At 40.6% G+C, this 13,842-nt stretch overlaps 1 protein-coding gene across 6 annotated transcripts in view; it reads left to right on the plus strand.

Moving 5' to 3' along the window:
• EIF4E3 (eukaryotic translation initiation factor 4E family member 3) overlaps nucleotides 1-13,842 on the plus strand; it is a 63,660-nt gene that overhangs the window by 7,381 nt on the left and 42,437 nt on the right. For 2 of the 6 annotated variants that reach the window (XM_070576810.1, XM_070576812.1), the window contains exon 2: nucleotides 13,473-13,640. The exons of the other annotated variants lie outside the window; for them this stretch is intronic. The gene's annotated coding sequence lies outside the window, so the exon portion shown is untranslated. The remainder of the gene's footprint in view (nucleotides 1-13,472; nucleotides 13,641-13,842) is intronic. 6 annotated transcript variants of the gene reach the window in all.

Here is a 13,842-nt window from a genome sequence, read left to right on the forward strand (position 1 = left end):
TTTAATTTATTCCTACAAAACTCTGTTCCCCCATTTTACAGATGAGGAACCTTGAGTCATAGTAATTAGAGCAGTTAATTACATACTCTGTGGCCACACAGCACAAAGTGGCAAAGCAAGGTTAAAATCTAGTCTGTCTGGTGCTGGCCTGGTGGACTAGTGGTGAAAGTTCCATGTTCTCCGTCCGCTTTGGTGGCCTGGGTTCACAGGTTTGAAAGCCAGGCATGGACCTACACCACTCGTTAGTCATGCTGTGGCAGGTGACCTACATACAAAATTGAGGAAGATTGGCACAGATGTTAGCTCAGGGCTAGTCTTCTTCAAGCAAAAAAAAGAGGAGGATTGGCAGTGGATGTTAGCTCAGGGTGAAGATTCTTCAGCAAAAAAAATCTAGTCTTTCTGCTCTGAAAGCCTGAGTTTTTAATACACACAGGGCTGTGTCAACTAATACATAATTGAGGGGAAAACCTATCAATATAATACAAATATTAAACTGGGGATTGCATCACCTGTTACAGAATTAAGAAAAAACGTTATGCTGTAGGCAGTATTTTAATCACCTAAAAATGAATACTTCCAATATTGAAAAGAAACAAAAATCTACGCTAAGATGTTATCACCATTTAAAATCTCATTTTTGAGGGGCTGGCCACGTGGCCGAGTGGTTAAGTTTGCCCGCTCCGCTGCAGGCGGCCCAGTGTTTCGTTGGTTCGAATCCTGGGCATGGAAATGGCACTGCTCATCAAACCACGCTGAGGCAGTGTCCCACATGCCACAACTAGAAGGACCTACAATGAAGAATATACAACTATGTACCAGAAGGGCTTTGGGGAGAAAAAGGAAAAAATAAAATCTTTAAAAATAAATAAATAATAAAATAAAATCTCATTTTTTATATTTCTGTGATAATTTTTGCCAAAGAGTTATAGCCATGGCTCCAAGTGAGAAAAAGCCTTCTATTGTGGGGCTCCTCTCTTTTCCATTATATTTAATAGCTATTTAATCTCCCTCTTGTGATTAAGTCATGTTGCGATCCTAAGTTTTACTTTTTAAAGGTTGAATGCAACCATCAGGACAAGGGGGCTACCATGAGTGCAGAAGATTATAGGATCAAACCTGTTCCTTAAATGTTCTCTTCTGTGTGTGGAATAATGGTGTGAATATTATATAGCAAAGCTGCTACTGCCATAATCCTCTCCTCTACCTCCCTCCTCTCTTATTTATTCAAAAGTCATGTAGTGCATTGACTGTTGTTACTTTCTATTCTAGAGAATTATGGAGACTATACTTTTTAAGATACAGATTTTTGGGGGGCACATCCTTATAAAATGCTCTAAGCTATGGAACTGAGGCCCACAAGACACATCTTTAGGGATGTACCTACTATTTCTTGATTTTCTATCTTGATTGTCTGTTGTCCAGTGACTTTCTTATAACAAATAGTGGAAGGCGAACTCTTTAAAATACCCGCCCTCTATATACCTACATCCCACACACATATGAATTCTTCCTCTCCCCCAAAACCAAGGTTTGCATTGGGTTTTGATTTAGATAAGGCACAAACTCTTTCATTGGCCAGAATAATTGTCATTGTTGGGGAGAGTATCTGCAAAATTAACACGGAATCTTACCTTAGAGACATGGCAGACAGATTTTTATGGTGAACAAGTCTCATAAAAGGGACGACTTTGTCATATTTATCCTTAGCCTGCCATATGACCTCGAGGAGGTCCGATTTCAGTGTCACAGGCATTTTGGTTAAACAGCTACATTTCTCAAAACCCCTGTGCTGCCACCCTTCCACCACTTTCTAACAGGCACAGAACAGTTTCATGAGGACAAGTTAGAGTCTGCTTGGCATCAGTGAGGTGTGGGATTGTAAACTTCCACCCTGTAGTATGGTTCACAGCTGAGCCATAGATTATAACTACATTTTGTAAATTGTACAACTTTTGGTTTTCCTTAGAGCTAATGATTGTCTTTTTTTCCCCGCTTAAAGCAGTATGTGCCTATAACTTACTTGACCCCAAACTTTCTGACAGAACCATACAATTTCACTCAGTATAGACAAATTCATCATCCAATCAATTGGTTGTATTTTTGTCCTTGGAGACGTCTATCCTGGAACCTGCATCCTCTTTACTTCAAGCTGGTCTGCACAGCTATTGCCCTGTCACTTCCCTTCAGCATCATGCTGGTTTCTTCATTCCCTTCCTGTATCAGAACTCTTGTTTCCTGGAATCCACATCTTTCTCTTTCTTGTTTTGTTTCATTTCATTTTTAGGTGATGTGCATACATCAATAGCTTCCTGAGAAAGGTGATTTGGAGGTAAATGTTTTAAGATTTTAAATAGCTGAAAATGCCCTTATTTTACCTCCATACTTAATTGATAGTTTAGCTGGGAATAGAATTTCTACTAGGTTAGAAATAATGACTAACGATGTAGAACATCTTTTCATGTGCTTATTTGCCATGTTTTCTATGTTGATGAATCTGTTCACATTTTTGTCCATATTTTTTCATTAGGTCATTTATTTTTTATTGACTTTTGAGAGTTTTTTTATGTATTCTGGAAGGCAGATCTTTTTCAGATATATGATTTGCAAATGTGTTCTCCTAGTCTGTGGCTTGTCTTTTTAATCTTTTAATAGTGTGTTTTGAAGAACAGAAGATGTTAATTTTGAAGTCCAGCTTATCAATTTGGGTTATTTTATGAATCCTGCTTTTGGTGTCCTATCTAAGAAATCCTTTCCTAAACCAGAGTCACAAAGATTTTTCTCCTGTGTTTTCTTCTAGAAGTTTTATTTGTTTTAGGTTTTACATGTAGTTTTATGTTCCATATTGTGTTAACTCTTGTAAATGGAATGAGGTGTGGATGGAAATTCTTTTTTTTAATTTTTGCATATTGACCATGTGTCTTGAAATTTTGCTAAACTCACTTGTTAGTTCTAGTAGTGTTTTTGGTTAAATTCTGTCAGGTTTTCTATGTAGACGATCGTGTTGTCTGTGAATGAAGACAGTTTTACTTCTTTTCCAATCTAGATGTTTTTTGTTTCTTTTTCTTGCCTTATTACACTGCTAGAACCTCAAGTACAATGTTAAATAGAAGTGATGAAAGTGGACCTCATTGGTCTCTTCCCCTACATTACAGGGGAAACATTTGGTTTTTACCATTAAATGTGATATTAGCTGTAGGCCTTTGTAGACCCCTGTAGATGAAGTAGTTCCCTTCTGCCCCTACTTTGCTGACAGTGTGTTTTTGTTTTTTCAATCAGGAATGAATGTTGGATTTTGGCAAATGCTTTTTCTGAATCTATTGAGATGATCACATGGATTTACTTTTTTAGTTTGGTAAATGATGAATTATAGTGGTTGACTTTCAGATGTTAAACCAACCTTGCATTCCTGATATAAACCCCACTTGGTTGTGATGTATTATCCTTTTTATATATTCTTGTATTGTACTTGCTAAAATTTTGTTTGGAATTTTTGCATATATATTCATGAGAGTTATTGATCTCTAGTTTTTTTTTATTATTATTATGCTGGTTTTGTCTGATTTTTGTTTGTGGGTGAGGCTGGCCTAATAGAATGAGTTGGGAAGTATTCTCTCCTTTACAATTTTTTTTGAAGAGTTTTTGTAGAACTGGTATTATTTTTCCCCTTAAATGTCGGGTAGAATTCACAAGTAAAGTCATTTGATGCTGGATTTTAATTTGTAGGAAGATTTTTAATTACATATTCAATTTCTTTTATGGATATATGGCTATTCCAGGTTGTTTCTTCTTGAGTAAACTTTGGTAGTTTGTGTCTTTTAAAGAATTTTTCTATCTCATCTATGTTATTAATTTCTTGTCACAAAGCTGTTAATAACATTCCTTTGTTATCTTTTACATATCTATAGAATATGTATTGACATCACCTATCTCATTCCTGATTTTGGTAATCTGTGTCTTCTCTATTTTTTCCTGAATAGTCTGGCTAAAAGTTTATCAATTTTTTGGATCTCAAAGAACCATATTTTGATTTTATTTGTTTTTTCTCTTTTATACTTCATTGGTTTCTGCTCTGACCATTATCATTTCCTTTCTTCTACTTAATCTCAGTCCAATTTGTGCTTTGTTTCTAGTTTCTTTCTTTTTTCCTCCCCAAAGCCCCAGTGCATGGTTGCATATCCTACTTGTAAGTCCTGCTAGTTCTTCTATGTGAGCCACTGCCACAGCATGGCAACTAACAGAACTCTTGTTCTGTTATGTGGCCCGTCTCTTTTCCATTATATTTAATAGCTGTTTAATCTCCCTCTAGTAGTTAAGTTTTTGGTGGATAGCATATTGTTGGATCCTGGGGTTTTTGGTTCTTGTCACTGTTGTTTGTTTGTTTAACCTGCTCTGCCTGGTGAAGGTAGAAGCTGAAGTTCCCCTCTTGGTCTTGCTGGCTTGGGTGGACATGGGGTCACAGTTTTTCCCATGGTGCTTGGTTAGCGTAGAGCAGTTATTGCATAAAAGTTTTCTGTCTTGTAGGTTTCTCCTTTTCTTGTACTTTGGCTAAAGAAAGAAGACTTTTCCTGGGCTTTTTTTTTTTTTTTTTTTTGACTCTGCTTGTTGGCATTTCCAGGGTGCCCAAGTATGGGATATATGAGGCAAAAAGAAAACCGAGGGAACTCACCACCATGTCATTCCTTGGGGCCCAAGATCCCCAGCAGGTGTGCCACCTTTCAGAGTCATCTTACATTTGTTTTATATATAATGTTTAGGTTTTTCATTGTACTTAGTGGGAGGAATTAGGAAAAGCATGTCTATTCCATCTTTGTGGAAGCAGAATTCTTCTCTGTTGTTTCTGAAAAGATATTTCACTGGATATAGAACTCTAGGTTGACAGATATTTTTTCTTTCAGTGCTTTAAAGAAATTGCTCCAGTGTCTTCTTGCTTGTGTTATTTCCTATGAAAAATCTTCTCTAATTCTTATTTTTGTTTCTCTGTTCATAACATGTATTTTTTCTGGAATTGAGCAGTTTGATCATGCTCTGCCATGGTGTGATTTTCTTCATGTTTTTTGTGTTTGGAGTTCACTGAGATTCTTGGATCTAAGAGTTTATATCTCTTAAATGGTCCCTCTCCAAAAGCAGACGACTCAACCAAACTCATGGCGAACGCTAACCTGCTGTTACTTTGTAGTTGAACTCTGAGGTTTACCATGTCCCATATTGTTTAAAGTGCAATACATACACATACATACAGGCATTAATGTAGGCATACGTTAATAGGCTTACATATGCTTTGTACACCAGAGAAACAAGCACTTTTCCACAGTGCTCTGTTTTGAACGTTTTGGGGCATAATTTGAATACTTCCCCAAGTCCAAGGGTGACCTCATTTTTCATATGATCTAGAGATGCCTTCAAGGAGGTGAAGCTTGCCCTCAAGAGGAGAGTCTGCAAGTGTGAGAAGCACAGGCTTGGAACCCAACCAACTTGGGTTTGAACTCCGTATCTCTTACTGTGTAATTGTGGGAATGTTGTTTAACCATTTTGAGCCTCCAGTGTATAAAATGGGGATCACAATCATACCTACCTCCTAAAGTTGATATGTCGAGTAGATGAGATAAGTAAATGTGTATCATAGTTGAACACTCATGAAATGGTAGTTGTTACTGCTGTTGGTATTTTTTTATTGATAGCCTTTATTTTTTAGAGCAGTTTTAGGTCACAGCAAAATTGAGGGGAAGGTACAGAGATTTTCCTTGTACACCCTGTCCCCACATATGCCCAGCCTCCCCCACTATCATAAAGCCCACATCAAAGTGATACATATGTTATAATTAGTGAACCTACATTGATACATCATTATCACCCAAAGTCCATAGTTTATATTAGAGTTCATTCTTGGTGTTATACATTCTATGGGTTTTGACAAATGTATAATGACGTGTATCTGCCATTACAGTATCATACAGAATAGTTTCACTGCCCTAGAAATCCTCTTTGCTCTATTTATCTCTCTCCCTACCTCCTGACCTCTGGCAACCACTGATCCTTTTACTGTTTCCATAATTTTGCCTTTTCCAGAATGTTTTTGGTATAATGTTATGTGGCCTTTTCAGACTGGCTTCTTTCACTTAGTAATATGCATTTAAGGTTCCTCATGTCTTTTCATGGCTTGATAGTGCATTTCTTTTTATCATTAAACAATAGTCCATTGTCTGGACACAGTTTATTTATCCACTCACCTACTGAAGGACATTTTGGTTGCTTCCAAGTTTTGGCAACTATGAATAAAGCTGCTGTAAACATCCGTGTGCAGGTTTTTGTGTGAATATGTTTTCAGTTTCTTTGGGTTAATAACAAGGAACACAATTGCTGGATCCCATGGTAAGACTGTGTTTAGTTTTGACACACTTTGGTTTAGTGTTAGACAGCCAAACTGTCTTCCACAGTGCTTGTACCATTTTGCATTCCTACCAGCAAGGTATGAGAGTCGCTCTTTCTATACATCCTCGCCAGCATTTAGTATTGTCAATGTTTTGGATTTTGGCTATTCTAATAGGTGTGTAGTGGTATCCCATTGTTGTTTTAATTTGCAATTCCTCGATGACATATGATGCAGAGCATCTTTGCATATGCTTATTTGCCATTTGTATATTTTCTTTGTTGAGGTGTCTGTTCAGGTCTTTTGCCCATTTTGAAATCAGGTTGTTCATTTTCTTAGTGTTGAGTTTTAAGAGCTCTTTGTATATTTTGGAGCTGTCAGCATTTTCATTTGAATTATTGTTATCTTAATTGCTTGAGCAAGGGCTTCATTGAGACCTCAGCATTCTAGGCTGCAAAACATGAAAAATCATTTTTCTATTGTTTTGGAGGGAGGTGGGAAATTATCTTCACCTGAAAAGACATAAAACATGTTCCTCTAGGATTACCTTGATCCAAAAAGAATTTCAGGCTGCCTCTTACATACGACTTTGACTTCACAGGCCCTCCATGCTATAAATCTCTCCCCACAAAATTAGCTCATGCCATGTGTTTCTCAACAATTGCCTTATTAAGTAGTGAGAAAAGCCTGTTCAACATAGCATTGCATTTCTTCTGTGTCTTCCTTGGAAGTCTGTGGATGAACGAAGGATTCTGCTGTCATCAGCAGTGGTGACAATACACCTGTTAGCAAGTCACTCCAACTTCCAGAGAACTGTTCTGGCCTAGATCATTCTGTAAAAAATAGTCACTAATGCTATAGAAGAAAAATATGTCCCACTGTAGGTGAAGGAGGTGTTTTATTATCTGATTTCCATTCTCCCACCCCTTCACTATGTGTCAATAGATTTATATCATGGGATTCATTTTCATTTTATGTCTTTTTATTTACGCACCAATTCTTTTGCAAGTAATTTTAATTCTCCTTTTTATGAGAGTGAGGCTCTGTGTCTGTGTATTCCTATATAAAATTCCTATATAAAATAATTGTTTTTAATGCAGATTTGAAAGAAATATAATGGATTTCAGCTACAACGATTTCTCCCTATTTAGAGGAGATGAACACCTAGTTAGATGAAGAGCGTCATTCCTCGTATAATTTGAATACATACTGTTTCCATGACAACTTGTACTTACCAGCTTGCCTGGTAAAAGAAGTGTTTGAATTCTTTCTTTGATAAAAGATTTGACCAAACACCGGGGTTCCAGTTTTTTAAATTCCAATAATTTAATTCAAGTTGGGGGCTATTTTTGCTTTTAACTTGGGCTGCTTTTGAGGAAGAAAAGCCTAAAGACCATTTTGGGGGTAACTTCCCCTTCAAAATAAAAGGAGAGGATTCACAGGCCAAATGCTAATGAGCATAGGAAACGAAGATATTTTTGCAGATCGTGATCATTTCTGATATCTTCCAGTTAAATTGAATCAACAGAGATGATGCAACAACTTATTAAGATGCTATTTGATTTGACAAAGAATGATTCAGTTATTCATTTCCATCTGGACATTATAATCATTAGGCTTGTTTCCTCACTGCTAATTTATATCTTGCCTTTATGGGTGGTTTGTGCCCTCTTACTGCTGAATTTCGATTCTTCTTGCAAGGAGTATGGTTTTATTAATGATTTTCCCTCAGAATGAAAGATAGGAAATTATTTGCATCATTAACTGTGCTTTTGCAAAATATGAAAAAGATGTTACCATATGTTATTGACAAGATTATGCTTCATATAATATAAAATATTTTAGTCCATAAGACAAGAAAACATGACCCTTGGGCATTTTAGGAATGAGAGAGAATTAACTCAAAGTTAGGATAATTCAGAGTTTAGTTCTGAGGGATCTGGAATGTTTTGAAAGAACAAAAATGATTCTTGGCTATCTCCAAGATCATTGTCAATGATAGTAAATATTTGTAACACAAAACACATGCAGACTGATCTGTGGGGCACCATGTTTATCATAACCCCCCCCACACACACACCTTGGAGAGACCACATTTTCTAACAGACTAGTGTGATCAATATGTGCATATCTTTCACTTCTCAGAAAAAGACAGCATCTTACCATAAAAACTAAGAAACTTCTAAAGAATTACCACATCATGCAACTTAACATCATATGCATATTATGTAACAAGTGAAAATCAACAGAAAAGGAGTAACAAGTTAACAGTATCTTTCCGTACTGGGAGAATGCCATTTCTGCTGATGGTAAAAGGAAAGAGATTAAGTAACTGCAGAGGTTTCGTTGGCCTAAAACGCTGTCTGAACGCATCTTCATGATTCCTATTGCAGCACTTTGCACAGTAGTTATGGTTCTGAAAATTTTATGCAATTACAGTATTTTTGGAAAACAAATAATGTGGCTTCATTTCAGAAATTGCTTTATTTTTCCTTTCCTAATTGCCCATCAATTGATAATAGCTTCTCAAATTTTAGTGTACGCAGCTCTCAGGAAGTAAATGGCTTATAAAATATTTCAGTATACATTTCAGTGAATATTTTAATCATAGAGGGATTCATTATCCAGATATTTACTGAAGACCCACTACATGAGCAAGCTTTACAATCGTCTGTGAGGGCTACACAGGTGAGCTCCCCACCGCAAGGAGCTTAGGCATCAATAATAGGGCAGTACGGTACAGGGGGTCATTTCGTAACATGGCACAGCACCTCCTAGTATTTTGCTAAGTTTATATTTTCTGTATCAGGATTTCTTACGCCGTAATATGATGTGATTATTTAAGCTTAAAAATAAAGCTTTGGAAAGCACAGTGCCCTTCCTCAGAGTACTGGCCTGCAGAATGTTCCCCTAAATGATGTCTGAGCTGTAACTGAAAGCTCAAAACAAAAGCTTATCCCAAAAGCAGCTAGCTTCTTAGCTGCAAAGAAGTGACCAGCTTGCTGCTGACTTATCTTAATATGCAAGCAATTGTCAGCTTGCAGGGGCCAGTGGGGGCCTGCACGATGAATGCAGAAAGCCAAGTGGCAAAGGCCGTGCTCTGTGGACCTGCTCCTGGCTTGACCAACCATTCCCGTTTGTCAGGACTGAGGAGGGGTTTTCCTGGACTTCCAGGACTCAAGTCCCAGTAGTCTCACGCAACTGGGACAGCTGGTTGCTCTATACACTCCTCTAAATCTCCAAAGAGCACAAAGGAGAACACCCGTATTGAACCCGCGTAAAGCTGTGGGGTTATCCCAGCAGGAAGTGTAATGAGGAAACAACAGCTGACTCTTGTGTGGCACCTTATGGCTTGGGCATGGCCTCCCCTCCAGACAGCACTGTGACACTGCTATCATTAGCGCACTCGTTTTTAATTGACAAAAAAAGGAGACTCAACGAGGATAATTGATTTGTCCCCAAATCACACAGCTGTTAAGCGTGGGCTCAAACATACATTTTTGGATTTTCCTCTGATCACATTGCCTCTCTGCTGTCCATCTTTTCCTCTCCTTTAAAAACTGCCAAAAACCAAGTTGAAGCTTGCTGGCCTTCCTCTCCAGGTCCAGTTTTTAATCTCAGTGATGCTCACATCTCTGGCTGATTGATTGGCCTGGGGAGGCATTAATAACTACTCTTTGATAAGGAGCCAGTGATTTGCAGAATGTATTTATTGCAGGGTTGCACATGATGGAGGGGAACCTTGGTAATCTAAATGCCCGACGGTAGGAGTTGGTTATATGAATCATTGGCTCTCCGGTCAGTAAAATCCTGTGCAGTCACAACAAAGGTCCCTTAATCTGAATTCTTAGACTGGCCACAGAGCCAATGTTTCTGAAATCATGGGACTTTTTTCTTAACCACGGAAAAGCATGGTTAGTTTCCAGTGTTCCCTTTGCCAGGGCAACGGGGTTCCTGCGGAAAGTAGTTTGGGTACCTGCTTAGCGATGGCTCTTGAGCTCTGGATCTCCTGCCCCTTTCAGGAGTGTTTGGTGACTGAGCTCCTGTGATGGAACTTGCCCTGGTCCTTGAAGGATGGTTAGAGCATTTGGATGGCCAGAGAAGAAAAGAAAGGTCTCAGGCCAAAGTGTGGAGATGTGAGCGCACACAGTGTGTTTACTGAGTGGGGAGTAGACAGATCATCGACTGAGTCAAGTTGAACCTCCCATGTGCCGTCCTAGGAACCAGGGAGGCAGTGGTGGAGGAGTGGTGGAGCTCAGGTCGTGGCAGAGCTGAAGGCGCACGAAGGGGAAGAGGGTGTGTTGAAATATATATATTTCCAAATACCTATGTTTAACATATATTTATATATTTCCAAGTACATGTAAATATAGGTATATATACAACAAATGTATTAGGAAATATGCTTGCAAATGCACTTGGAGAGGTGGGTTGGGTGGGGAGGACTTCAAATGCTAGACTGGAGATTTCAGAACTCAGCCTGTGAGAGCCAATCAGCCATTTAGGGCTTTTGAGCAAAGAAGTATCAGGGGAAAAGTACTTTTTAGGAAAACAAATATGCTGTCCACAGAAAGGATAAACCAGCAGAGGAGGAAGACTAGAAATGGGGAGATGAATTCACAGACTTTTTTCTTTTTTTTTCCCCCCCCAAAGATTGGCACTTGAGCTAACAACTGTTGCCAATCTTTTTTTTTCTGCTTTTTCTCCCCAAATCCCCCTAGTTCATAGCTGTATATTTTAGTTGCGGGTCCTTCTAGTTGTGGCATGTGGGACGCTGCCTCAAAGTGGCCTGAGGAGCAGTGCCATGTCCTTGGCCAGGATCCCAACCAGCAAAACCCTGGGCCGCTGAAGCGGAGCACGCGAATATAACCACTCGGCCACAGGGCGGGCCCCCAGTCACAGACTTTTTTCAGTCAATAGCTGTTGTATACCCAGTTCCTTTCCTTAACAAATCTGGGTGGTGTGCCATCCATGCGGCCCGCCCTGTTCTAGGCACCGGGTGCACAGAGGTGAACAAGAGGACCCCAGCCCTCTTGTAACTGATGTTCTGGTGTGGGAGACAGGCAGTAGATCAGTGCAGCTTTGACATGTGCTATGAAGAAAATAGTCGGGGAGGAGAGAGGACCTGCTCTAGAGCTGGAGGGTGCGGAAGGTCTTCCCCAGGGTGCCTGAGCCGGAGAAGGGGCCAGCCATGCACAACCGAGGCATTGGAGGCTCAGGAGAGGGGGCAGCATGTGCAGATGCCTCTCGGCCGTGGAGACGAAGGAGGGAGTGCAGCCATGCTCTTAGAAAGGCAGGAAGGATCCAGAAGATGCCAAGCCCTGTTGGCCACCGGGAGGTGTATAGGCTTTATCCCGAGAGCAGTAGGAAGCCAGTGAAGCAGTTCGGGCATGATCAAATTGGCGTTTGGGGACAATTGTCAGACTGCTGTCTGGCAGTGGGTTGGAGGGGCAAGTGCTAGAAGCAGGGAGACTAGCGAGGAGGGTATTGTGCTTGGCTGGAACTCGAGGTGAGGACTAGGAGTGGGTGGTACCACTGGGTATACAGAAGGGAGATGAATGCAAGGGGCAGGAAGAGCAAAACAAGAACTCCAGGGCTGATCAGTGGATTTGAATGTGGAGCGGGGGGACAACTGAAACTCGACGTCACATTTTCCAGGCGTGGTAACTGGGAGGACCTCAGTCTCCTCATTGCAAATGCTTAACAAGTGCTATTTCCTTCCCCCTTTCCCCTTCCACCTGCCACTTGGAACTAGACCCTCAAGGATCTTTTAGATTCCAGATAAGTAACATTGGTTGAGCTTTTTCTGTGTGCAGCTTGCAAGGCACGTTAGACATATTTTCTCATACATGCCTCAAAGCAGCCCCCTTAGGGAGCTCTCGCCATTATTTCCATGTTCAAGATGAGGAATCTGGAGCTCAGCAAGGTTAATAACTTGCCGAGGTCACACAGCTTACCCCTGGCAGGATCTTGGTGAAAGCAGGATTTAATCTCACTAAAGCAAGCACTCTTAAACCACGCTACAGTCTCCCCCGACGCCCTCAGTGTCCCAAAGGCAGTTCCAGCCTCCCCCATCCCTCCAAGCCATTGCCCTCAGACTGACCGACTGCAACACTTGCCTTTGCTGGAAGTGTCAGTCAGGGCCTGAACCCCAGGCCTTTGCCTTCCTGTGCTCCGTATCTAGGGACACTGAGGTCTGCCATCTAGTGGTCACTGCCTTCCTCTTTCTTCTGAGCTTTTAAAAGAAAGGAAAACAGAATTCCCACATACAAGACAGCCCTGCATATTTATAGCATCACACCCTGTAAACAGGAAACTTCTCAGTCTTAGAGAAGCAGCCCAGTAACATAAACATAGCACATTGCCAATGAGTTCCTCCGCCCATTCAAGAAACATTAAACATTAAAAAATATATATGTGTGTGTATATATATATGTTCATTCCACTGGGAAGTAAACTCCGTGAGACAGGGATTTCTTTTTCTGTATTCCTTCCTAATGAATCTCAAGAGCATAGAACAGTGGCATTTGCATAGTAGACATGCAACAGATATTTACTGAATGGAGAATAAATGAATACCTAACATTTGTTGCATCTTACTATACCAGGCACTTGACATGTACATTTTCTCATTTAACCCTAATGATGACTCAAGAGGTAGGGACTGTTACGATGCCCATTGCTCAGATGGGGAGACTGAGGCATAGAGAGCTTGCCAGATTTCGAGAGAGCCAGCTTTTGACTCAGGTTTTCTGTCTTTAGAGAGCCTGGGTTTAAGTACTGTGATAGTACCTCCTATGGACATCTGCTGTATGCCAGGCCTTGTGTGTGGCATAGCCACCATTTAGACAAGTGGTAGAAGCACCTCCAGGAGACCACGAGCCATTACCCTCCCATGTTTTGACTCTCTTGAATGAAGGTTCCCTTCCTGCAGGGCTGTGATAGAGGCGATAAATGGAGTGAATTCAGGAAAGGCTGGCTGGCCAACGAGTCCCTGTCATTAGCTGGCTCTGTGACTGTGTGACCTTGCACACTATACCCGAACATCAGTTTCCTTATCGGTCAAAGGAAGAGACTGAGTTAGGATCCTTGCCTTCCCTTCCAGCTCCAACATTCTGTTCCTGTGACTCCCAGGGAGCCGGATGTGAGTGGAAGAGAGAGGACCACTTGTTACTAGGCAACCAGCACCCGCCTCACCCATGTTGCCATGGTGATGATGAAAGTTGGGCTGATGGGATTACCAGCTCCTGCTAATTGCATATGAGAGCTCAAGGTCTCTGTCTCTTTCTTGCTTGCTCGCTAGCTCTTACTTTCTCATTCTCCTAGGGACTGTGGAGAGATCTCCTCTCCTCCATCTGCAGCATCCCTAAGATAGCCCTAGTGCAATGGAAAGCAATTGGGAATGGAGCCTGGCTGTGCCCATGAGTAGCTGTGTGACCTTGGGCATGTTACTCAGCTTCTCTGGGCCTCCATTT

This window comes from Equus przewalskii, chromosome 15 (assembly GCF_037783145.1).
Source record: "Equus przewalskii isolate Varuska chromosome 15, EquPr2, whole genome shotgun sequence".
NCBI classification, from domain to species: Eukaryota; Metazoa; Chordata; class Mammalia; order Perissodactyla; family Equidae; genus Equus; species Equus przewalskii.